This window comes from Pongo abelii, chromosome 2 (assembly GCF_028885655.2).
Source record: "Pongo abelii isolate AG06213 chromosome 2, NHGRI_mPonAbe1-v2.0_pri, whole genome shotgun sequence".
NCBI classification, from domain to species: Eukaryota; Metazoa; Chordata; class Mammalia; order Primates; family Hominidae; genus Pongo; species Pongo abelii.
The window spans coordinates 89160369-89187155 of record NC_085928.1 but is presented as its reverse complement, the minus strand read 5'-3'; the positions used below and the strand labels follow the sequence as shown (position 1 = coordinate 89187155).

General features: G+C 39.0%; 1 long non-coding RNA gene across 1 annotated transcript in view; it reads right to left on the bottom strand.

The window, feature by feature from the left end:
* LOC129058560 (uncharacterized) overlaps positions 1-26739 on the bottom strand; it is a 235289-nt gene extending 208550 nt beyond the window's left edge. The window contains exon 1 of the long non-coding RNA XR_010139193.1: positions 26473-26739. This is a non-coding gene — a long non-coding RNA (uncharacterized LOC129058560). The remainder of the gene's footprint in view (positions 1-26472) is intronic.
* Positions 26740-26787: the final 48 nt, after the last annotated feature.

The following is a 26787-nucleotide window of genomic DNA, read 5'->3' as shown; positions in this document are numbered from 1 at the left end:
TGCTACCACTTCAGGGTCTCCAGCTTGCAGATGACCTGTCATGGAATGTCTCAGCCTCTATAATTGCATGAGCCAATTCCCCTAATAAATCCACACTCATCTGTGTATATTTCTCTCCCTACCTATCTCCCTGCCTCTCTACCTACTTATCTCCCTACCTGTCTACCTACTTATCTCCCTACCTGTCTACCTACTTATCTCCCTACCTCTCTACCTATATCCCCATCTCCCCATCTCCATATATTTTATATATATATATATGTATCCTATTGGCTCTATCTTTCTGGGGAACCCTGACTAATACAGAGACATACCTCCCCAGTGCTCAGCCCCATTCCACACACAGAAAATGCTCACCTCCATCCCGCTTCAAAGGGCCCCTTCAAATCTATAGTAGCTTGGGAACAATGCGGGAAGGTATACATACCTTCCTCCATGTCCTCAGATGAGGGTAGAAAAAGTCCTTGTGGCTTGGGCCCAGTTGTTGTTCATGCTAGATAGTCATGCTAAGAGTAGTTAGAGAACCTTGGTGTGAATATTGGATTGTCAATTGGGTGGAGCTCTTGCAGAGGTCATGTTTATTTTCTAAATTTGTATAAGTGTATTGATAAATTCTCGACCCAGTGCTTCTTCTCAGGGCAATTCACCAGGCACCTTCTAAGCAGAGCCTAGTCACCTCGAATCCCTTCTTCCCAGAGCGACAGGCTTTAGTTTCCTTTCTTTGTGCTTCCCTGCCACCTCTCCCAACACACACACACAGACTACCGTTCTACTATCCACCACCCCCTAATCCTGTTTTCTTTTTTGGCCTACTAGAAACCTTCAGTGCCTCATTTAAAACAGAATCCAAATGTGTCAAGGAAAAATTTGGTTGTCACTTCCTTGAGGACAGGGAAGGCTTGATCTTTAAAATAGAATTCTTTCATTTCTACCTCTTGCCAGTGAGAGGAAGTACTTACTTGGCATATCAGGAAAGTACCTCATTCCCAGATGGGCTAAGTCAACTCCTCCAAAGCAGCAACAAAAAAGACCTTCCATATTAAAATAGGTTAATCTTTTACCTATGATTGCATTTGTACTATGTCACTTTACCCTCTGGTTAGCAGATTGAATTAGGAGAAGATGTTACTTTTTTAAAGTTCTTTACTTTGTGGCCCAGTGAAAACTTCAATAGAGACCAACAAAACTTCCTTTTAGATTGGCCTGAGTTCACAGGCCAGGAAACAAAGGGGTGTTACATTTTAAATGTTATATTTCCCCAAAATATGTTAAAAGTGTTATATTAAAAATGTTATATTTCCCCAAAATATGTTATTAGTGTTCTTATAAAAGAAACTCCAGAGAGTCACCTTGCCCCTTCCATCATGTGAGGACACAGCAAGAAGGAACCATCTAGAAACCAGAAAGCCCGCATCAGACACCAAATCTGCAGGTGTCTTGATCTTGGACGTTCTAGTCTCCAGAACTATGAAAAATAAATTTCCATTGGTTATAAGCCACCCAGTTTATGGTATGTTGTTATAGCAACCTGAATGAAAAAAAGACAAGAGGTAAAGTGATACCTTTAATTCAGAAATATCTGAATCCCAGTTCAGATCTCAATATAGATGCTCGACAGTTGGGTGTCCTTGGGTAAGTTATTTAACTTCTAAAAGGCTCCAATTTCTAATGTAGAGATGAGAACGATAAAGTCTCCCTGTTATGCATTGCCCCAGATGATACACCAGAGCTGGTGTATGGACAAGCACCCAGCACAGTGTCTGGCACAGAGAAGGGGGCACATAAATAATATTAATGCCTTGGCATGGAAGAGACAACAATTGAGAAGGAGAGAAGGCTCTCACATGCTGCACGAATTGTTTAACAGAACATCCAGAGCACAACCAACACTTCAACCATTGGCACAAACTATGTTTAAAAATAATGAGGAAAATAGGACAAAATAAATATACTGAACAATTCAGTGGTTAAACAACACTGATTCATTGAGCCAATCTACACTGAGTAACTGTATCAGATGGGGACTAAGCACTGGCAGTAATAATAGGGAAAACAATTCAACTAGTTTTTCTTATCATGGAGCTACAGAGGAGACATAGGTAAATAAACCAGTAACAATACTAACTTGTGGTAAATGCTCAGGAAAAGAGAAGACATGTTGAGAGCAAGTGTCTATCAGACCCCCTGTTGGGAAAAAAGTTTTCCCAGAGGTAGAGCCATCTTAGCTGAGATCTGCAACTCAAGGAGGAACCAGCAGGATGGAGAAGGTGGTAACAGGAGGCACAAAGATCTAGTGGTAAAAGCAAGTGAGCCCTTTCAGTGGACTAAAAGAAGTCAGAGAAGACATTAAATGCAAAAGGGGAACAGGCAAGGGTTATAACTATGCTGGGTCAGCCCCAGGCAAGGAAATTTGCTCCCAAAGGCAGTGGAAAGCTATCAGGGAGACTTCAGCAGAAGACTGGCTTCTCTTTGGATAATGAGACTATGGATTTTTTTTTTCTTAATTTCTGACTTTTAAAAATCTCTATAATGAGCAAGTACTATTTATATAATTTTTAAATTGTGTAAACCATTCACCTTAATAAGAAACAAATACAATACACTGTTTATCAAAGAAGATCAGGGATTTAAATATCCTTAGAATTACTGAGAAAGCAAACCCACCCTTTAAAAAGGAAAAAGGGCAACATAATGCTTTTGGCTGATTGCATCAATAGGGCCTGAGGATCTATAAAGAGGCTTAGCCCAGCTCAGGTGCAGACCAGGCTCTGACACTTTCAACATAATGTTCTCAGGGATTAGTATCTTGAGTCAGAGAAACAAGCTGAAAGGAAGGTTAGAGACCTCTTCAGTGGTTTTCAAACATTTTTTTAAAAGGGACTTTTTTTTCCTTTTTCAAGTGCAATCTTAAACATAAAATAGGTAAAAGATTACTTGCAGGTTGAACAGGGAGGGAAATGTGGTAAAGAGCCGGAATTGGGATGACTTGATCTCTATTTCCTAAGGTGAATTCCTCCCAGAAATGCGAGGGTGCCTCAGAGGAGTTTAAACTTTACCAACATAGGTTCAACATCAAAGAAACTGCCATCCACAGAGGGGAAGCCAGTGGCTGTGGCACTGGAAAGGATTTGCACAAAGTCACGGGTTAGTGCAGAGCAAGGATGAGAACCCATGTACCTGTCCTGCATTCATTCTGGCTTCCTCCACCCCCCAAAAATGGGCAAAAAAAAAAAAAAAAGACAACTGCCTAAAATTAGGGTATTCAAGTGAAAAAATTGGAGTGACAGCCAGAGCAGGTCATGTCTTTGTGGAAAGCCCCGCCTCACCTCCCAGGACCATGTCACATGTACAGGAGGTCACACTCCATTCACCCTGCCAAGGATCTCCAAGGTAGTTCTGTATATTAGTTTAGATTCCAACTTCTAGAGCCAAAACAACAACAAAAGGAGGACTTACTGGCTCATATAACAGGGAAGGCTAAAGTCAGTTCCTCGAAATAACTCTCTCATCTTTCCTTGGCTCCTCTCTCCTCCGGATTTCTTAATTTTGACAGTGGGTTCTCTCCATTTGGTGCCAAAAGTGGCCACTTACAATTCTGAATGGAAAGTTTATTAAAATCTCAGTCTGAAGACAAGTGGAACTCTTGTCTGATAATTCCAGCAAAACTCCTCGGAAAGCTCTTGATGGGCCTAATTTAATACAGGTGCCCATCCCTGAACCAAATCACTGCAATCAGGGAAAATTGATCCTGAATTGTCTTGGCCTGAGTCTTGAACACACCCCTGGACCCTCAAAATAGAATTATCCCCATCTGGGGCTTAGGGTAGTGGGGAGGGTGGGAGTGGGAAATGGGTGGTTCTCCAAGGAAAGGAGATGGGATGCTTGGCCAACAAATACTAGACATATCCTTGACATTTCAGGCCTATAATAGGTCATTTCCTAATTGGTGAAAGCGGGATTATTTGTGTAAAGGGCATCCTCGGAGATACACATGACACTGCTTTTCTGCTGTGAATAGCCAGAAATTGCTTACAATCCTAATTGAATCAGACCCTACCACAACTCGATTGTGCCACTAGAGCTGAAGTGAAATTAAATCAGCTGAATTAAAAGATTTCTATTTTACTTGCAGTTAGATGGGTCCCAAACCACTTCTAATAATGTAAATCCTGAGCCTGATACTGGCATTTAGTCTTTGTCTTTACTACAGGTAACTATAAGAAGAAAAAAATTTGGGAGGCCGAGGCAGGCGGATCACAAGGTCAGGAGATCCAGACCGTACTGGCTAACACAGTGATACCCGGTCTCTACTAAAAATACAAAAAATTAGCCGGGCGTGGTGGCGGGCACCTGTAGTCCCAGCTACTTGGGAGGCTGAGGCAGGAGAATGGCGTGAACCTGGGAGGCAGAGCTTGCAGTGAGCCAAGATCAAGCCACTGCACTCCAGCCTGGGCGACAGAGCGAGACTCCATCTCAAAAAAAGAAGAAAGAGCATTTGGGTGCTTATTATTAGATTTATTATGTACACCTTTAGGAAAAATAAAAGCATTCAAAAGTCCCAGACATTATTATGATCCAAACATGGTATGAATCTTTTTAGCACCCAATTTTAAGGATTTTCTACAAAGACTGCAGTGGAAATTATTGTGTATAGATCATTGTAATATAATTAATGGTAAATTTTTTAAGGAATATGATATTTTCAGAGCACAGAAAAACACTTAGCATCTGCTTTTGCCTTCCCTGCCCCACAGGCATGGGGAATAAGGTCACACACATATTGCGGAGCTATAGACATTTCATGCTTTCTAATTCTTGGGTTTCCAAAATAGCTCTCAAGTTTCTTCAAAGGTTTAGTTCACAAAACACAGCTAAAATGTAATGAGAAAAGGCTGAAAGAAAACCTCTAACCCAGGGACATCAGGTGGCATTTGAGAAGCATTTTAATGACAAAGCTGAAATCCGCATCTGTTAGCACCTTTCATAACGCCCCCTGGACAATGCACTGAATCCATTTAACTCTTGGCATCTGAGAACAAGGGATTCTCCGGGTCCAGCAACTGTTCGATGCCCCCAACATAAGCCATGGAATGGCTCAGAGGGGGTAAAAACAAAACAAAATGAGCCAAAATGAAACTTCTCTCTGCTTGTCCTGCCCTGAAGGGAAAGATGACTTAATCCACGCTGGTTAAATCACAAGTGAACCATGGGTAAGGGCCCCGGGTCGATCCAGGACAAGAGAACGACATCTGTTAATGTTTGGGGATGGGATTGTTTCCTGGGCATTTTTCGAAACAATGCCAGCTCTGAAATGCTGCTGGTCACTTTTTCCCTTCAGATGTAAACCTCATTCTTCGAACTTTAATAGGAACCAAATCTCACGCACCATGCACCGCAGTTAACATGGCAACATATCCATTTCGTGTTTGCCTGGGAGAATCTTTCTTTTTTTTTAAGTGCAAAAGTTTCTCTACCAAGATAAGATAGAACAGATTGAAAAGTACATATGGTAAGTTAATTCAGGTATTGGATGGCCTGAGGCTTAATATTACATCTTCTCAAACCTGGTCAGTTTAGCAAATCTTCATTCTCAGTTGGCTTACTGCTATACAGAGAAATCCAGGTAATCCTGAAGGATGTAAATAGTTTTCTTTTAACCATAATAAAACATCTATGAGTACCTCTGTAGGGAAAATAAACTGAGAGAATATTGTAGAACACTGCGGTTTAGACATTTCCCCAACTCCTCTAGTTTGGCTTTCAGCTCACATTTTTTTCTTTCTTAAATTTTTTTCATTTGTTTAATTGACATATAATAATTATACAGATTTATGGGATACATAGTGTTTCAATTCATATAATGTGTAGTGATCATATCAGGGTAATTAGCATATCCATCATCTTCAATATTTATCATTTCTTTGTGTTAGGAACATTCAATATCCTCCTTCCAGCTATTTGAAACTATATATTATTGTTAACTCTAGTCATCCTACAGTGCTATAGAACACTAGAACTAATTCCTCCTAGCTAGCTGTCATTTTGCCACTTTAGCAAATGGCTCCCTGTCCCTCCCTTCCCCTTCCCCTTCCCAGCCTCCAGTATTCTCTGTTCTACTTTTTGCTTCTATGAGATCAGCTTTTCTTAGCTTCCACCTATGACCAGCAGCTGACATTTTTTGAGGGCCTAATACATACCAGACATTGAGAATACAAAGATGAGCAAAAGCTCACCCACAGGTGGGAGACAAACACATCAAGAAACAGTGAAAATCCATGTAACTATTGAAAACAGAGAATCAGAAGAAAGGGAAGCTAACTTAGCCAGGCTAAGGAGGCATAATTAGGAAAGGTTCATGGAGTGGGTACCCTTTGACCTTTGTGAATTAAACGAGAATTCACCAGGTGGAAAGTGGTGTTGAGTGGAGTGGCCAGAACAAAGAGTGGGGAGTACATTATCAACTGAAGAAGACAAATGAACATTATCTCAAACTCCAACTCTAATTGATTGGGAGTGACTTCTCAAAGTGTGGCAATGACAAATTCTACGAAGTTATGTGGCAGGCATTACCCAAGTGCCACCCATCATCCAACCCATCCTTCACTCAGTCCAACTTCACCCCTGAGCTCAATTCTGGGCTCTGTGGACAGTTCTTTTGCATTAGGGTAGCTTCCTGTTTCCACCACCTGCAACTTTCTGCTCTTCAGGCTAAGGATTTTCTGATTCCTTGGAAATCCAAGGGCAAGGCAGCCTGCAAATACTAAGGATTTAATGCTTCCAGAAGAAACCTTTATCCAGTGAAGAAATGGGAATCACTGGGAAAATAAGCAAGCGTCCCCTTCCCTCATGGGCATTGTTCTCAGGTGCATCCTATACAACCATCGCAGGATCCCCAGTGGGATTGAACCCATTTGTCTATAGCAGTAACTCACTCATCAACATATTGACTTCTGTCTTCCCTGTCTCATTTTCCTCACTCATTTAAACTTCTGGGAATCACCTTTCAAACACTACACATTAGATATCTATTGCAATGTAAAAAATTATCTTCAAATTTAGCAGCTTAAAACAATATACATTTATAACCTCTTGTAGTTTCTATAGGTCAGGAAATTAGGAGAAGCTTGGCTGAGAGGCTCTGGCTCTAGGACCCTCATGAGGTTGCCATCAGTTGAAGGCATGATTAGGGCTGATGGATCTACTTCCAAGATGGTTCACTCAGGTGACTGGTAAGTTGGTATTGGCTGTTAGCAGTTGGCCTTACCATGTGAGTTTCTCCACAGGGTTGCTTAAGGGTCTTCCTGACAGGGCAACTGGCTTCCACCAGAGGACACGATCCACAAGAGCAAGGCAGTAGTCATGATATCTTTTATGACTTAGCCTTGGAAGTCACACACAGTCATTTCTGCAGGACTCTATTGGTCAAATAGGCCAGGCTCATACAATATGGGATGGAACTATACAAGGGTATGGATACATGAGAGAGGCTAGGACCATTGGGGAAGATCTTGGAGGCTGGCTATCATACTTTGTCTCAGGGTTTAGCACGAAAGTTTGTCCTGTTTCATTCATGATGTCCACCATGCATGGGACATGAGGGTGCTGCCATGCATGCTAGCATGCTGAGGGTCTATTTCCCTGAAATTTCTGGATTTAATTCCCAAAACTTTCAGAGATTAAGTAGATTCTGACCAAGACCTAAAAACTCACTTCCATTTTGGATGTAACTCTTCCAAAATTAAGCCAGTCCCAATTTCCTACTAATTTATTCTTTTAGGAGTCATGTCACTGAGAAGGACTGGGACAATACCTTTCCACTTTATTTGGAAACATTTTCAGATCCTTCAACTGTTTTTTAACAATGCCAGGCTGCTTCCATCACTAATATAAGCACAAAATTCTAAAGACATGGTTCCTTCTAATTTCTAATTTATATGCATTCTTTTGCAAAACTAGTCACTAGGAAATAGCAACAGAAAATCTAAATTACCCTTCAATATTACCATATTCATATCCACATGGGAATTCCACAGTATAAATCAGATCTAAATAAACAAGTTCTGCCCCCAGATTGCATAAGATGTATAAATGACATCAGGTAATTCAGTTTGCAGATGACAGTTCAAAGCCTTCCTCTTTGCCTTCTTGTTACAAACCTATGATAAATATGTCCAAAGTAGAAAAATTGTCAAGTGGCCAAAAAAGGTTCACCAAGGGGAAGAGTTTTGCTTGTTTCAACCTCTCCCTGAAATAACTTGTCAATCCATAAGATGAACAATATCCTTAGTTTGCTTCCATGGAATATTTAAATTACAATCCAATTTTACAATTACAGTTCCTCAGGTGTACCACCTTGGTTATATCAAGATTACATAAGCATGCAAGATTTAAGTTAGTAAATGCAGAGCAAAATATAAATATTTATGCCTATGAACACACTAAAAACAAAAATCATGAAACTTCAACTTGAAATTTCTTGTGTGCCTCCTTTTCAGTGATGAAAATACAAAAATTAGATGGGCATGGTGATATGCACCTGTAGTCCCAGCTATTTGGGAGGCTGAGGCAGGACAACCGCTTGAACCCAGGAGGTGGAGGTTGCAGTGAGCCAAGATCACACCACTGCACTCCAGCCTGGTGACAGAGCAAGACTCTGTCTAAAAAAAAAAAAAAAAAAAAAAAAAAAACAAAAACAAAGAAATCTTGGCAGGATACTATCTTTTCATAATGTATTATTAGGTCCAGGGGGATAGAAATAAAACACTAGCATTAGAATGTTAGAATAAAATGTGTGCATTAAATAAACAAAGATGTTTACCTGGAAAAGAACAGACTAGACCAATAAAAACCTCAACAGAATTGTTCAGGTTTAAAGCCATCTCCATTGCCAAAAGGTTCAATCTTTTGTTGATTGTCATCTTTTATTGTGACACTAGCTAGAAGAGTCAGAGGGGTTTGTGTGTGTGTGTTTGGTGGTGGCGGTGGGGGTGGGAGGTAGGGTTGTTGTTTTTTACAAGCAGAGATCAATCTCTTTTTAACCATTCTCCATCTTAAGAAAAAAAGATTGCTTGAACTCTGAGAGGTATAGGCTTTATTTAGGATGCCAGGGAGACAGATTTTAACTCACTTAATCACAGTAAAATCTCACAATCTAAAATAATTACCAGTACTTGGCAGACAGACTATTATCTGTTGAAGATAATCAGTAGAGAGAACCAGGCTAGATGGTTAAGAATCTAAGACAGGCTTTTTATTGTTGATCAAGAGGAGAATCATCAGGCCTGAATTATTCTGCCTAACTTCTCCTTCTTTTTTTCTCTGCCAACCCAAGCTCAATGTGAAATTACTACAGTATTTTGACTATATTTGTAGGTGAATCCCATCTCCATATGGTGTCTGTGAAGAAGTCTATTTATTTATCTAGATTAAAACAGTGATATGTGATTAATATATTTTGTTTAATATATGTTTTCTGTGTGGCAAAATAGTCTTGCTATTTAAAAAATAAAAGAAATGGCCAGGTGCAGTGGTTCACACCTGTAATCCCAGCACTTTGGGGGGCCACGACAGGTGGATCATCTGAGGTCAAAAATTCCAGACCAGCCTGGCCAACATGGCGAAACTCTACTAAAAATACAAAAATTAGCCAGCTGTGGTGGCGGGTGCCTGTAACCTCAGCTACTCAGGAGGCTGAGGCAGGATAATAGCTCGAACCCAGGAGGCCAAGGTTGCAGGGAGCTGAGATCATGCCACTGCACTCCAGCCTGGGCGACAGAGCAAGACTCTGCCTCAAAATAAATAAATAAATAAATAAATAAATAAATAAAATAACATAAAATAAAAAAGTTCTCAGTTCTGCTGAGTCATTCATCCACAAAGTCCTGAGAACAGCAATTGAGAACAGCTGGGGGAATGCCTTCATCTTTTTTTTTTTTCTTCATTTAATAACAGCTTTGTTGAGATATAATGCGCATACCATAAAATCCATCTTGTTACAGTATACAATTCTGCGTTTTCAGCATATTCACAAAGGTGTGCAACATCACCACTATCTAATTCCAGAACATTGTCATTATCCCAAAAAGAATCCCCATGCCTGTTAGCAGCCATTCCCCACCTCCTCCTTCATCCAGCCCCTAGCAACAACTAACCCATCTCTGTCTCTATAAATTAGCCAATTCTGGACAATTCATATAAATGGAATGCCACAATATGCAGCCTTTTATGAAGGACTCCTTTCCCTTATTCAAGGTTCATCCATGTTGTAGAAGATAGAAGTATTTACTTCTTTGTTTGGCTAAATAATACTATTGTATGTTCATACCATATTTTGTGTATCCATTCATTCATCAATTGAGGGACATTTGTGTTGTTTCCACCTTTTGGCTGTTATTAATTCTATGAACATTCATGCAAAAGTTTTTATGTGAACATATGTTTTTAATTCTTTAGGGTCTATACCTAAAGTTGGAATTTCTGGGTCATATGGTACCTCTATCTTGAATTTTTGAGGAACTTCCAAACTGTCTTCAAAATGGTTGTACCATTTTGCATTCCCACCAGCAATGTATGAGGGTTCCAATTTCTCCACATCCTCACAACACTTGTTATTTTTGTCTTTTTGATATAGCCATCCTAATAAATGTGAAATGATATCTCATGTGGCATTGACTTACATTTCCCTAACGAATAATGATGTGGAACATCTTTTAATGTGCTTTTTGGCTATTTATATATCTTTTTTGGAGGAAGATCTATTCAAATCCTTTTTCCATTTTTAAATTAGATGTTTCTTTTTATTGTTGAGTTGTAAAAAGTTCTTCAAATATTCTAGATACTAGACCCTTATCAAATATGTGATTTGAAAATATATTCTCCATTATCTGGGTTGTCTTTTAATTTTATTGATGGTGTCCTTTGAAGCACAAAAGTTTTTAATTTTGATGGCATCCAATTTCTTTTTCTGTTGCTTATGTCATTGGTGTTATTTCTAAGAAACCATATCTAATCCAATGTCACAAAAAATTAATTTTGGTTCTTACATTTAAATTTATGATCTGTTGCAAGTTAATTTTTGTATATCATGTGAAGTAGGGAGAACAACTTCATTCTATTGCATGTGGGTATCCAGTTGCCTCAGCATCATTTGATGAAAGACTGTTTTTCTTATTAAATTGACACTCTTGGCAAAAATCAATTAATTATAAATGCTAGGGTTTTTTCCTAGGCTTTTGATTCTACATTATTCATGTACTTGTCTTATTTGTCTATCTTTATGGCAGTACTATATCATCGTGATTAATATAAATTCATAGGAAGATTCAAAATCAGAAAGTGCAAAGCCTACAACTTCGTTCTGCTTTTTCAAGATTGGTTTGGTTATTCTGGGCCCCTTGCATTTCCACATGAACTTCAGGATTTGCTTTTCCATTTATGCAAAGAAGGGCAGCTTGGATTTGAAAGAGATTGCATCGAATATGTAGACCAATTTGGGGAGTATTGCCATTTTAACAGTATTAATTCTTCCAATCTATAAACATGGAATGTCTTCCCACTTATTTAGGTATATCTTAACTTCACTGAAATGGTGTTTAGTTTTCAGTGCCAAATCTCACAATTCTTTTGTGAAATTTATTCCTCCTAAGTATTTTATTCCTTTTTGTGCTATTGTAGAGAGAATTTCTTTCTTGATTTCATTTTCAATTTGTCCATTGCTGGTGTATACAAATGAGTTTTGTGTATTGATCTTGTGTCCTGCAACTTTACTGAACTTCTTTATTAACTCCAATAATTCTTTTGTGGATTCACTATGATTTTTTATATAGAATTTGTGTGGCTTTTTAGAGTCCCAGGAATATGTCAGAGCCCTTCAAAGACCCCTGCAAATGTCTCATTTCCTCAGTTTTTCCATTTAAGTTTTTTGGTCAACCTCTTGTTAGCCCCAACTGGTAATGGCACCTCAGACAGCTGTAATATTAAACATTTGCTGCCAATTGTTTTCAACAAGTATCTTGAAGATAACACTATTCATACAGAGTGAGTTCTGAATCAAGTCAAATAAAAACAAGCCCTGAGAATGGAGCTTTTCAGCAAGCTTTCAGACAAGACAAATAGTGGAAATTCTCTGGAGATCAGGCTTTAGAAAAACTCCAAACCTATTTTTTCCCTTCCAGTGGCTGATAGGCTACTGCTTTTCACAGCAATCATAACTGTAATCCTGATGGTTTTCAAGGCTACTATGGCTGGGGAAGAGGAAAGAATTATAAATTTTAAAATGCTATAAATCTAATTGTTCTTACAAAGTTTCAGTTATTTTTCTTAAATAAACAGTCCTCAGATTGTTGTAAGCCTTTGGTTATTTCTAGAGTTCTTCAAAAGTTGATTTTGACAGGTTTTTTGTTTGTTTGGTTGGTTGGTTGGTTTTATTTGTTTATTTGTTTGTTTGCAAGTGTTCTTATTTCTTCATTTCTTTTATGAAGAAGTGAATTTTCAGAGATCCTTACTCAACCATTCTAGAAGTCAGCCCAATGCATTTATTTATTTATTTATTTATTTATTTATTTATTTATTTATTGAGATTCTTACTGCAGAATTCTGAAAAGAGCAATCAAAGAAAGGCTTGAGCCAGTAGAAAATGCACTTAATAAGAATTGGGCATTGATGAAGTAGTTGTCAATTCTAAAAAACAAAGAAAAATTAATTTGCCAATTTAAAGTACTTGAAATATTTTTAAGTGATGCAGCACATTCTTTATAAGTTTATTTTCCATTTCCTTACTATCAATTAAGATCCAAGTAGTATTGGAAGTAATGTCCTTAGAATACTAAGCATGCAAATCCATTATTATGTTTCTTCATGATACTCACTAGTGAGAGTGAGAAGGGGAGATTCCCTGTTTTTACTACTTTTTCTACACCCAAAGGATGTCAACATAGCTGTGCTACCAAAGTGAGGCATGTTGTGGCAACTTCCAGAGATGAAGCAAAGTGCTGAGAAAAATTAATCTCTTTCATGCTTGCCCTAAAAACTTAACCCTTTAGTGTGATGTCAATATCTCAGGGATTCTCTCTAATTCACTGGAGGAAGAAAAAGTCTCACCAATAGTATCGATACATACATTATGCAGTATGGATTTTGTAGGGGCTAAGTTTTTTTTTTTTTTTTCTTAATAGCCCTTTCTATTCAACTTTCAAGGTTAAATCTAAAAATGTGTGTAAAGTGCTATATGAAATAGCAACGTTTCAATATAATTCTTATATTTCAGGATGTGTTACAGAGCAGCTGATGGCCCCCAGGGAATCTATCCTTATCACTTCCAAAATTGGTGCTGTTAGCAGAAGGTAGCAGAAGTTATTTTCCTTCAGATATCTCCAAAGCACAGCACTTGCTCCTTCTATATTTATAACCTAGGCACCCTAACCAACAGCTGCTTCAATGTGATGGGAGCAAACCGAGATTCTCAGCTTAGATATGGGCAAGCTTTGAGACAGAATAAAAGTGTACTATGTTCCTTTCCTTGATTCAGCTAATTGCTGAATTACATTTTAATAAGCATCTGAGGTAGGACAAACCTGCCATTTATATTCAGATCAGCCTTGAGCTGTAGACAAGAATTTGGACTAGAGAATTCAGCAGGAACACCCAGATACCAAAGCTGGGCAAAATGACCAAAAAAAAAAACAACAACAACAACAAAAAAACTGATCCTTGCGTATCTTTGAAGTCCATAACCAAGGGATAGGAAAATTTTATCTACTTCCTATAAGAAAAGGCAGTTTCCAATGGTGGAGCAAGGATAATTTCATGCTGTTAAAATTCTAATAAGAAATTCCTATTTGAAGACTCTGGAAGTTCTTTGCCATCCTTTTTCTGAACTAACATTTTAGATGCTTGGGTTGTGATCTTCCAGCAAACCTTATTTCAAGATAGGCCCTTTCATCTTTCAAGTGGCTTTGGGGCATCCTTCTCAGTGCCAAGATAACAGTTATCTATTGCACAAATGAGGCCAAATGAGGATGCCACTTGGCCTTCCTTTCACAAACATCTTTGCTACCCATGACGAAGCAACAAAGCAGTGAATGGTTCAATGGCATCTGAAGCATATAAATTGTAAATTTTCCCACACAAGGAAATCAATAGATATTTTCAAAAAGTAAAAGAGTTTCCCTCTATACTAACAAGCTGAATCCACTGGGGGAAAGAAGTGTTGGAAGATCCCACTTCTGTGTTGAATATCTTGTTATAGTCCCCTGGCTTGTTTTCCTACACAAAGATTGAATTCTGAGAGAAGACAATTTTCCTGTAAAACAAGCAATGCAGTCCTTAGCCAATGTGACCTTGAACCAGTCGAAGCTTTATTGGCTTTAATCTCCTTATATACAAATGGGAATAATAACAGTATATGCCCCCAACAGATTGTAATGAGGCCTAAGTTCCTGTAAAATGCCTACCCTACTGCCTGGCTCCTAGTCAATGCCCAGTAAATGGTATCTCTGAAGTTAACAAGGTCTAGATTGATCATGGTGGTGACTGATGATGATAAGCTGATACTGAATATTAGCTGATATTGAAATTTAGCTCAGAATCTCCCTATTCCTCTGATCATGCCCTTTCTACATCCCTAACAATGTTTGTTCCTCAGCATTCAGTTAACTCAGATCCCACCCCCAGATAGAAATAGAATACCACAGCTTAATAAGTTTAAATGTCTGCAATTTAAAGAGGACTACAAGAAAACAATGAATAAAGTACTCCACAGGGTGAGTTTAGGTGCCAGAGCATTTCTCCAGAGCAACTTTTTATGGGTAGCCAGGGAGGAAGAAATGAATGAGACCAAGTTAAAGTAGAAGAAACAGAGCTCAATTCAAAGCCCACCTGGATAGATGGTTTTGTGAGGTTGATTCCTGGTTATCACTACAATGAACACCTTTGTTGGAAGAGCTGAGCCATGGAGACTTTTGCTAATGTTGGTTGATCAGATTATTACACAAAGCAGCATAGAAGGCAGCCTTCCCTCCTGCCCCTTTGCCCTCCTCCTCTTAATTTTGTAGATTGATTTGACCACTCATCAGTTAATTAAGATATTTATTCCCTGCACTAGGGTTAGCCTACTTATCAGATGATAATAAAACTCATTTGAAAACTAAAGAGAAACATTTAATTCCAAGTCATATACAAAAGCGCATTTATAGATAGATATCTTGAGGAAAAGCAAGATCTGAACTTCTAAAATTTAAATTCCAAGGTTTGAGGGCAGGAGGGGTTATTTTTACTGTATTTCAAAGATGCAGGCATTCATGATTAAAAATTTTTTTTCTGATCCATTAAAGAGGACTGATCTGGTAGAGGAATAATCATACAGAAGTTGAAGTCTAAAGTTCTGAATTCAAATTCTGACTCTAATGAGCTCTGTTACCATGAGAAAGTCATTTAATTTCTCCATGCTCCATTCTCTCACTTGTAAAATGAAAGTGCTTGATAACCTATTTTCTTTTGTGCATATACATTTTATAATACACATGCTCATCATTTTTTTAATGCATGGGTATGTCAAGATAACAGCAAAGTTCTCCCTATTCATTACCCAACAGCCTCACTGCTCAGAGGTAACTATAGTTAACTGTTTGTATACATTCATATATGTGAAGACATGAAGACATATATTTTACAGAAAAAATGATTACACTATATCAAATGTTGTGCAATTGCTTTTTTATTCCTAATAATATTTTCCTGAGCCTCATTTTAACTGAGTTCAGGTAAATCTACTTTAAATACTATATAACATTACACTATGTCATAGTTTATTTAACTTTTCATTGATTTACGAATTGAGGTTATTTCTGTTTTTGTTTTTTAGCTGATACAAATAAGGCAGCAATGAATTTTCTTGGGCAACTATCATGTGCACTTAGGCTCATATACCAGTTGACTGGATATCATAGAATGCTTCTAAGACATTGATTTTTTCTTCTTTCCTAGACCATAGTTTTTGGTCTAAAAATGTGTACAGAAAGCTTCAGCAAGTGACTCAGAACACCATCTCTCTTGTCCTCTCTTTCTCTCTCTCTCAAAAAAAGATGCAAATATGACATTTTACTGCAAATCTGACAGAAACCCACACGAAAGCCTGCAGAAGGGTTTTCAGAAAGTTTTATTTAATATTGTCAATAATGGCGTACAGTTTAAACTGCCAAATCCCTCAGAACTTTAGAGAAATATTTAGAAATTGATGAATGTTAATAACAACAATGTAATGACATAGTCAGGGGTGGGGGGAGATGATAATTTGTTAAAGAAAAACATGCAGAGCTCAGCTGAGAAGAAGAATCCCCTTTTCTGACTGACACAACTGAGCAAAGAGAATCATTCAACTTCAAAGCCAAAACAAAAAAACTTAACTACTTAGGAGTAGTTAAGGAGTAATTTAGGAGTAAAGATTGACATAATTAGGAGTAAAGATTGACAGTTTGCTGCAAAAGTTAATCTCCTGATTCATGTTGAAGGCATTGACTCAATAGAGTACCATCATTTATAGTATTGCCTATGAGTTAATAAAATTTGCTATTGGAGAGTTTACGACTTCCTGTCTTTAAGAACAAAGGTTCCTTGAAAAAAAAGAAGATGTAATATTAGTTATGCCTCTTTCAACTCAAACACTGCACATTACAAGTGAACAACATATGGTAATTCAAACCAATAAAAGTTACTACAAAGAAAAGAATATAATGGATGGCCTGTTCACCTGTTTCTGAAGGTAGAGTATCATCAAGTTGGAGAAAAGGAAGTCAGGTAGAAATGGCATGACCACCATCTTATTTTCTTCCATCACTGCATTTATCCAACAATGCCCATTTACCGTACATGCACTTAATTTTTATTGTAACCATCCATCTTCATCTCAGAGTGAGATGTATTTCCTAGGTGTGAGGGAAGATTTCCAAATTAATAAGTTATTTCTGCATCAAAATTCTCTGAAAGGATTATGAAGAGTGTGATGAGAAAAATCACACTTTTTTTTTATTATACTTTAAGTTTTAGGGTACATGTGCACAATGTGCAGGTTTGTTACATATGTATACATGTGCCATGTTGGTGTGCTGCACCTATTAACTCATCATTTAGCATTAGGTATATCTCCTAATATTGTCCCTCCCCCCTCCCCCCACCCCACAACAGTCCCCAGAGTGTGATGTTCCCCTTCCTGTGTCCATGTGTTCTCATTGTTCACTTCCCACCTATGAGTGAGAACATGTGGTGTTTGGTTTTTTGTCCTTGCGATAGTTTGCTGAGAATGATGGTTTCCAGTTTCATCCATGTCCCTACAAAGGACGTGAACTCTTCATTTTTTATGGCTGCATAGTATTCCATGGTGCATATGTGCCACATTTTCTTAATCCAGTCTATCGTTGTTGGACATTTGGGTTGGTTCCAAGTCTTTGCTATTGTGAATAGTGCCGCAATAAACATACATGTGCATGTGTCTTTATAGCAGCATGATTTATAATCCTTTGGGTATATACCCAGTATTACATGTTAGACCTAAAACCATAAAAACCCTAGAAGAAAACCTAGGCAATACCGTTCAGGACATAGGCATGGGCAAGGACTTCATGTCTAAAACACCAAAAGCAACGGCAACAAAAGCCAAAATTGACAAATGGGATCTCATTAAACTAAAGAGCTTCTGCACAGCAAAAGAAACTACCATCAGAGTGAAAAGGCAACCTACAAAATGGGAGAAAATTTTTGCAATCTACTCGTCTGACAAAGGGCTAATATCCAGAATCTACAATGAACTCAAACAAATTTACAAGAAAAAAAACAAACAACCCCATCAAAAAGTGGGAGAAGGATATGAACACTTTCAACCCTAGTCTGAAACAGCACAATACATACTTTTGTTTTTTTAAAGAAACTTCTTGTAAGGGGCCAAAACGATTCAAGAAACCATTCTGGGATGGTCAACTAGTCACCCCAAGCAGTTGCTTCTTTCTTTATAGCTGCATCTTTGAGAGAGTTGTAGAATATGACAAATTCAAAGAGACCAGGGCTGATAGTTTCACAAAAATTACAGTTTCATAAAAATTATTAATGTAAATAATTTTGAAATTATTTACATTAATGAACTCCAAAGGAAATCCTGAGTCTATAATAAGGACATATAACAAAAAAACCGAAACTGAAATTTTCACAATCTCATAATATTCAATCCTTACTTTCTCAGTATTATTACAGATATCCTACAGGTTTCTAAGATTTTCAGTGTTTCAGAACTATTCCTGTTAGTGTGAAATTTCCAACATAGAGAAAAGCCGTATTTTTTTATAAATCTTACAGAAATGCTTATCTTAGGCAAAGATGTTTCACTTAGAAATATGTCATTAAAGGATTTTGGATTCTACATAGTGGCCACTTTAAAGGGAACTCTAGTCTGGATATTTTCTGTTGTTATCTGCCTGACTTTCATTCACTTGTCTTTTGCATCCTGATTTCCACGTGGAACTGCCCCTTCCATAATCTCAGTGGGATGGTGTTTATCATTTCCACAGCACCACAGGTGGTCAAGTGATCCAAGCCTGATCAATTACAGCATCACATCCCTGGAGCCATAGTGATTAGTTTAGAGGTGAACAAAGGAGCTCAGTCAAGGCTGATTGTAGCCAATGAGTCAAGGTAGTCAATGCCAGGGCTCTAACTTGAGAGATGCTCTGTTTCCGTGTGTACTGCTTTTAATTCATGGATATTCCATTTTCACTCACTTTCAGTTTTTGTTTTGTTTTGCTTAATCATTTCTACTCCCTCTCTTCAGGTTGGTTTTTTTGTTTTGTTTTGTTTTGTTTTGTTTAACTCTGGCCAACTCTTTCCATGTCTTATTCTTTTGGAAGTGCAGTATCCCAGGAACCACCCAGAGAACAGAAAAACATTTTTTGCTTCGGAAGGATTAGGATCTAGGCACCATGTGGAATTCAGTTGAAGAGTTTCTTACATGTTCTTTACAAAAACAACAAAACAGAAAATAATAAATGAAACAACTACTATCAAAGGGCAGCTGACCCAGCACTTCTTTTTCTTTTTTCTTGAAGTTTGGCTGGGCAGCCTGCAAAACAAAGAAATGTATTGACGATGTCAGGTTCATATGTCAGAACTCTTTATCTTGAGTGGGGCTGAAAACTTAACTTGAATTGACTTGAGAGAGTGAGAAGATATTTTCCCCTCTATCAGAAACGTTCAGGGTAGAGGTTGACTTAGGGAACAAATGAATTCGGGATCCAAATGATGTCATTGGACTCATTTTCACTCCTTATCTCCACTCTGTCTTCCTCTATTGATTTTATGGTCAGGACCTGAAAAATCAAAGCTTGTAGTGACACCTGAAAAATCAAGGCTCAAGTACTTTTTATAGCTGGGGGAAGAGGAAGCATACGCAAGATTTTCATTATGCCTCACTGGATTTGACTGAACCCATTCATTCATTCATTCATTCATCTACTCCTGTTTCTCTCTACGCAGTTGCTTTCTGATTACAAACACATCAGTGACCACGGCATCCCTGACATGGCGACTTCTGATCACAAGTCTATGTGACTTTCCAACTCATCTCTCCAAAGAAAACTAATTCAAACACACTGCTAATTTCAAAATCCATGGCGAGAGATTCTGAGAGAAGCCATTTTGTGTCTACCCCTAGTCTAATCAGAGGAGCTGTGAAGATTGCCTCTTTGGGGCATTAAGGCAGGGTCTCTAAGAAAGCAGAGAGACAGAAGAGGAAACAGTCCCAGCATAACACAGTCCCCACCATAATACACACATATCTCAAAACTCTTTAGGGTCTTTCTGTTATGCCAACCTATTCACTCATGTGATACAGGAATGGAGACAACATTGGATAACTCTCTACATTCAGGATAGGCAGAATTCCCAATGCCAGCCTTCCCCATGTGCTCCCAAAGTGCAAGCTTCACCCCAGACCAGTGAAGTAGGATGAGTAAACCTCAAGGAATAACATAAATGCCTATAAGCAACTCCAGCTTAATTTCTAACATACCAGATATGCCAGATACAATGAGTTCAAATCCTGGCTCCATTAATTATTAGCTATGTTGCTTTGGGCAAGTCACTAAACTTCTCTTTGCCACATTTTCTTTAACTGTAAAATGTAACCCTCACGATTTTTGTGTAAACCTCATGATATCCCTCCTTCATAAAATTCTGTGTATCATGATTTTCCACAGTGGGACTATTTGGTGGTATTCTCTTATACTTAAACCCCTGTTAACACTCATAAGTTTTCTATTACCCACCCACCCCTAAATGATGACAAGGTCAAGTCAGAGAGCGTCAGTGTGGAAATATAAATCTGACTTCTCAACCCAGCCCTGAGCCCAGACATAGTGTTGCTTTGAAAAGGCACTAAACTTGGGCCCCCAGATTGTCACCTATAAAATGAGGCAATTGGAGTGATTGTTTCTGTTTCCTTCCGGCCTTATTCTAAGAACACCCGTTAAGTGTAACAATTATTTTAAGACTGAACTTATGGTAACTTAAATATTACCGTCATGGAAAATTAAAATGCCTTTGTTAAACAAGGGAAGTACCAGTGTGCTGTCAAATATGGAATTCTCTTGTATAAATGTGACTGGAGAAAAAAAATGTGAGAGAGCAATCTCTGAGCAAGGCTTCTGATAGTCTCTGAGGTAATATCCTGAGAGGATATGGCTTCTCATTAAGAGACCCCGGCCCAGCACAGCAGAAGGAGGAAGAAGCAGCAAAATATTTTCCCCTGTGATATGTTGCTGGTCTTTCACAGATCTGTATTTTTTTCCTCCCTTGTTTCCATTTATTGGTTAACTACTAATATTAATAGTTTTCTTAGCCTGGTAGTAACCCCCATTTGTGATTTAGAATACAGATTCTAAAGGCAATCCTTGTTTCACTGGAAGTTGAGATTTTGGCTTGCTGTACCTCATGGCCTTCTGAGTTCTGACGGAGGTTTAACCTGAGAAGAATATTATGTCTGGGTAAGGAACAGAGCAGTCCCTGAGCTGCCACAACTATAGATCCTTGGTATGCCAGGAAGTATATTTTTGTTCCAGGATCATTTTCAAGTCACTACCCAGGCCTCTCCAAAGAAGCAAATGCCATTCTATCTTCATTTTCCTCCTGACATGGGCTTGGGCACAAATACATTGTCCAGCAGCATCAAACACTGTTCTGCAGAGGCTTCATCCTCAAACCATCCTATCAAAGAAATAACTGCAGGATACTCAGCTTCACAATAGAACTCATTGTGACTACAAGCCCTGTTTTATAAACCTAATCACATTGTCCACAGAAAAAGCAGGAAGCCAGCAGGGCGAGGTGGCTCACGCCTATAATCCCAGCACTTTGGGAGGCCGAGGCAGGCAGATGACAAAGTCAGGAGTTCAAGACCAGCCGGGCCAACATAGTGAAACCCTGTCTCTACTAAAAGTACAAAAATTAGATGGGAATGGTGGCAGGCGCCTGTAATCCCAGTTACTCGGGAGGCTGAGGCCGGAGAATTGCTTGAACCCAGGAGGTGGAGATTGCAGTGAGCCAAGATTGTGCTACTACACTCTAGCCTGGGTGACAGAGCAAGACTCTGTCTCAGAAAAAAAAAAAAAAAAAAAAGGCAGGAAGCCAATCAGAGAAGCAAAACTATTTCTTTTGTTTTGTTCTGTGTGAGATAGGGTCTTGTTCTATTGCCCAGGCTGGAGTGCAGTTCTGCCATCATAGCTCACTGCAGCCTTGAACTCCTGGCTTCTCATATGATCCTCTCTCCTCGGCCTCCCAAAGCACTGGGATTACAGGCATGAGCCACCACACCTGGCCAAAATTCATAGATAGATATGAATGAGTATGATATTTCACACTTGAGAGAAAGAAGGGAGGTGGGAAAAATCATTCTTTGAACACTTGCTACTTGTCAAGCTTTAAATGCATTGTAAAATTAAATCCAAATAAGAACTCTGGGTGTGGCAGGGCAGTCTGTTTCCATATTACAGAGCTATGAGGCAATTTGCTCAAGGCCACTCAGCTAGTAACAGCTGAGCTGGGATCCGAACCCAAGTCTGTTTTTCTTACCCCTTCAACCACCAAATGCCCAAATATCACTTGAAATAACTGGGGGAATTCATTTTCTAATTTAGATTCATATTGATGCATATTATATGACGTTTCTTATCTTGTGAACAAGGCTTATTTCTATAGCATTTTCTTAACACCCCAGAAAGTAAAATTTTTCTCTAAAAGAGACTGAGAATTTTAATATTTTGCTTACTCAAAAAGGCAGATTACATTCTGCGTTCAAAACAAAATAGCTCCCCCTACAGTTTTTGTTCTATTCTCATCCTCGGCTTTGGCAAACAACTCAGAGAACCCCTAGGCCAGATACTAGAAGGCAGAGCTGTGCATTTGCCCCTTATTGATGGGAATAATTATTGGTCCATCTGCTTAGAGAGGATCAGGGTTGCTACTCAGGACAAGGAGACAGCCCTTTAACATTTCCTCACTTTCTTAAGTGTCGGCAACAATTAGCAGAATAACTCTGTAGCTGCTAAGAGTCTCGTGTTGATTTTGACAGGCTCCAGGCTGGAGTAAAAATGTGCTTTCTGGAAGCCAAATTCCCTTCCAACTTCCAGTGCATAGCTGGCAAAGGCAGACACTGTCAGCCATTCAAGTGCCGAGATTCCTCTGTGATGTTATGAGTCCCAGCTTGGCCCAGCGCCCACTGCCTCCCGGTAACTGGTTGGAAACTTGCAAAGCTGTGCGTCAGCATCACGTTAGGAACATGGCACCTACGTGCTCTCCCATGGGTCGGCAATGAGGGAACACCACTGATGATGCAAGGACTGCTGGGAACTTCACTATAGTTCTGGGTGCTCAGTGACCCTGGGGACGTCAATAATTTGAACTGGCCTAACGTCATTTACTCTCACTATCCCTTACAACAATCAGCTGTCTCTGCCTCTTTTGGATTTGGTTCTTTCTCCTAGGTAATTTCCCAAGGAATTTTTAGGTGGAGGGAGGTGGAAGACCCTTCATGTAGTCCATGCAAAACCTACCTAAGTGGACAAATGAAGGAAGATGGATAATAATCAGCCCCCTATTGATAATGTTAAGAAAAATTAAATTAGAAAATGGAGCTAGAAAGTACCCTGAAAACTTTAAGGGATATAGAAATAATAATAATTAACATGTGATGAGCTCTTAACATGGGTTAACGACTGTGTTAACAACTTTACATGTAATATTTCTTTTAATCCTCAAACCAGACTTATAAAGTTCATTCTATTAATAGACCCATTTTGCAGAAGAGAAAACTGAGTTGGAGAAGTTAAATGTTAAAAAGATGTCAAATTGCAGAGCAGAAAATTAAATCTATATCTGTATTACTCTAAAGCTCATGTTCTTAACACCAGATAGTACTGCTTCCCCAAAACAGAAGTGCAAATTAAGTAGCAATTTATAATGGAAAGTATAATCAGATACTAGGAATGATACTCAGATCCTGAGAAAACTGAGATTTTAAAACATGAGCATGCTTTCTCAGTAAAGTTGCCCTTTGCACTCTTAAAGTGCCTCTTACCTCGATGACTGGACATGACAATTAGTGTGTATAGAATGATTTGTAACTTTTTAAGCAATTTCATATGTGCCATTTTATTGACTCCTCCCAGTAATCCTATAAGAAACATGGGGGCAGGAATGTCTACTTTCTAGATAAAGGAAATGAGGAAGTTAAGTTACATGGCCAAGGTCCCATAATTTAAAAAGAAGAATCTACTGATTCTCAGTTCATAGCTTTTTCTACTTCCCTGAGATGCCTGACTTGGGAACAAATGGTAACTTCAATTCTTCCACCGCTTCCCTACAGCAAACCTAGCCCTTGGTATCTGCCTTTCTCCATCTTCTTTAAAGAGATAACCATCCTGTCACCCACAAACTTCTGTGCATCCAAGGACAGAGTTAAATAAATCACTTATTTGCCCTAATCCTCCCTGCCTGTCAATGTTTGCTGAATGGCTTCTTTAGAAACTGCCCCAAGTTTTCTTGACCAGCTGAAAGTGATGAGCAATGGAGAGAATTTACAAGGCAGGAGGAATGAATGGGAGTTTGGCAGACTAGACATTTGGGGATGATATTGTCTAAATTGGTTAATTTTTTTTAATCAAGTGGCTTAGTTCAAGCCCTCATTAGCTCTCCCATGTCAATGGTATAAGTGGAATGACCTCCTAAAGGGTCCTGCTGCACCCGGCCAACCCATTTGGATCTGTTTTTTAAAGTGAAGCCAGTTTAATCTTACAAAAAATGCAAGTTCCTCTTGGCTTTAAGCCTTTCAAATGCTTCCCAAGGCCTTTAGGATTAAAACAACAAATCCTTATAATAACATATGACCCCCAGCTTACTTGTCCAACCTCTGCTCGGGTCACTCCCCAGCATGCCACATTTCCTCTTAGTCTGTACCCTAATCTCTTTACCCAATGTGTGAGAATTCCCTTTACAACTTCCCAGACAATAGTCCTCCAACGTAGGCTTGAACATGCCCAGGAATAGCCTGACAGAATAGCCATTCTCTTGACAGGAACATCAAATTATCATTCCCTAGCTGAGTCCCAATCAGCTCCTTTAAAACTTGGGCTCAGAAGTCATGGAGATTTGGGTCCATGTCTTATTCCATTGCACACTAGCTGTGTGAGTCAATGTCAAAGCCTCAGTTTCCTCATCTGAGAGATGGGTAACCTGATGAAGTTGTAGCAATTCATTGAAAACAGGTGCAGAATACTCCTAACAGTGCCCTAAATGTAGTAGGTGTTCAGTAAGTATTAGCCATCATCATCATCAACACTTTCACCACATACCTTTCCATTCACTTGGCTACACATCCTGAGTTTCTTCAACCAATGCAGAGTAGCATTAACTATTTAAAAATCAGTTAAGATTTAATAGTCCCCCCAGGACACATAGCCTAATGCCCTTTTATCTAGGGAGAAGTCTTGGATTATCGTAAGAAGTTCCCTAGCTCTGCTGCCAAGTTATGGGGGTTTACTGACTAGGACCACAAGTTGATTTCCACATCTCCCACCAAGCTAGGCCCACACCTAATGCCCATGTACACACACCAAAGAATAAGTGAGTTTCCCAGTTCAGTTACTTTTAGAATTGGACTTCTAATCCAGCTTGAGTCTATACTACATCAACACTATAGGAATAGAAGAGGAGGAGGATGACAGTCTAAGACCCAGGACAGTTGCACAAGGATTTTCTGTTTAACAAAAAAGAAAATAATGGCCGGGCGCGGTGGCTCATGCCTGTAATCCCAGCACGTTGGGAGGCTGAGGCATGCAGATCACAAGGTCAGGAGATCGAGACCATCCTGGCTAACACGGTGAAACCCCATCTCTACTAAAAAATGCAAAAGGTTGGCCAGGCGTGGTGGTGGGTGCCTGTAGTCCCAGCTGCTTGGGACGCTGAGGCAGGAGAACGTCGTGAACCCGGGAGGCAGAGTTTGCAGTGAGCCGAGATCGCGCCACTGCACTCCAGCCTGGGCGACAAAGCGAGATTCCATCTCAAAAAAAAGAAAAGAAAAAAAGAAAAAAAAACATAAATAACAATAAAAAGAAAACATATAGTGCTCTTATTTGCATTTTTGGTTCACAGTGAAAAATCAATATGGTCTCTGTCTTTTCTTTCAAGAACTCCAATCCTTTCTACTTCAAAGCATATCATCTAAGTTATTGCCTTTCATAAAGACACAAAAATGAGGAGACATTAATTTGTGCAGCATGAATTGAATTTCTGAAGGAAATACATGGGGAGTGTGTTTGAGGAGAAACTATAGAGGCCAATGTAGTAAAACACGCCTTCCTGCATTGGTGTTATGAATCATCACACTCAGCCAATGTGGGTAGACTGTGCCACATTTCATCATGTCTGCACACCATGCCAGATGACCATAAAGAAGCATCACATGTTTCTTTGCATATACAGCCTCATTTAACCATAAAGAAATAATTAAAACAAGCAACCAATAAAAATTGTGGACATGTATTTTTTAACTGAAATGTAGCATAGCAACTACAGCGATGAAACAGATAAGAGGGAAAACAGATCAATATTTAGAGCATAAATTTTGGCAACACAAAACCAAACTACCATCCAAGGAACCCAACTCTTCTCGCCATGTCACCCCAGGAAGGCAGCCAACTCAAGGCAAAAGAGGACATTAATTTCTCAGTTCTCACTCCTATGCGATTCCCACTCCCTCTTTAGACCATTAGGACCTGCTCTAAGCAAATGGGGCTCATGGGAAGTTGACAGCAACACCTTTTCGCCCCATCAGCATGGTCTTTCTTCCTCATTGCAGCCACTGACAGCTTTCTATCCTCAAGGCACTCAGAACATTGATTCACCCGGACTCCTTTGGTTACAAGTGTCAGAAACTAAACTTACCGAGTTAAGCCAAACTGGAATGATGGGTTCAAATAGCAGGGAAGTCCAGGAGTAAGCTGGCACCAGGAAGCCCAGTGACTTAGACAATGTGATTACATTTTACCATCTCCCTCCATTTCCAAGCTCAGGTTCTATCTGTTGTCCTCTTCCTTTTCTATAGATTGGCTTCTTCCTCGTGGCCAGGTTGAATGAGGAAATGGTAAAAGAGGTGTGGATGCAGACAACTCTAGGCTTTCATTTCCTGCTTAGTAACACCAGAGCTTCTCTATTCCATTGTCTCTATGAAACTGCAGGGAAGGACCCTGACTGGCCTAA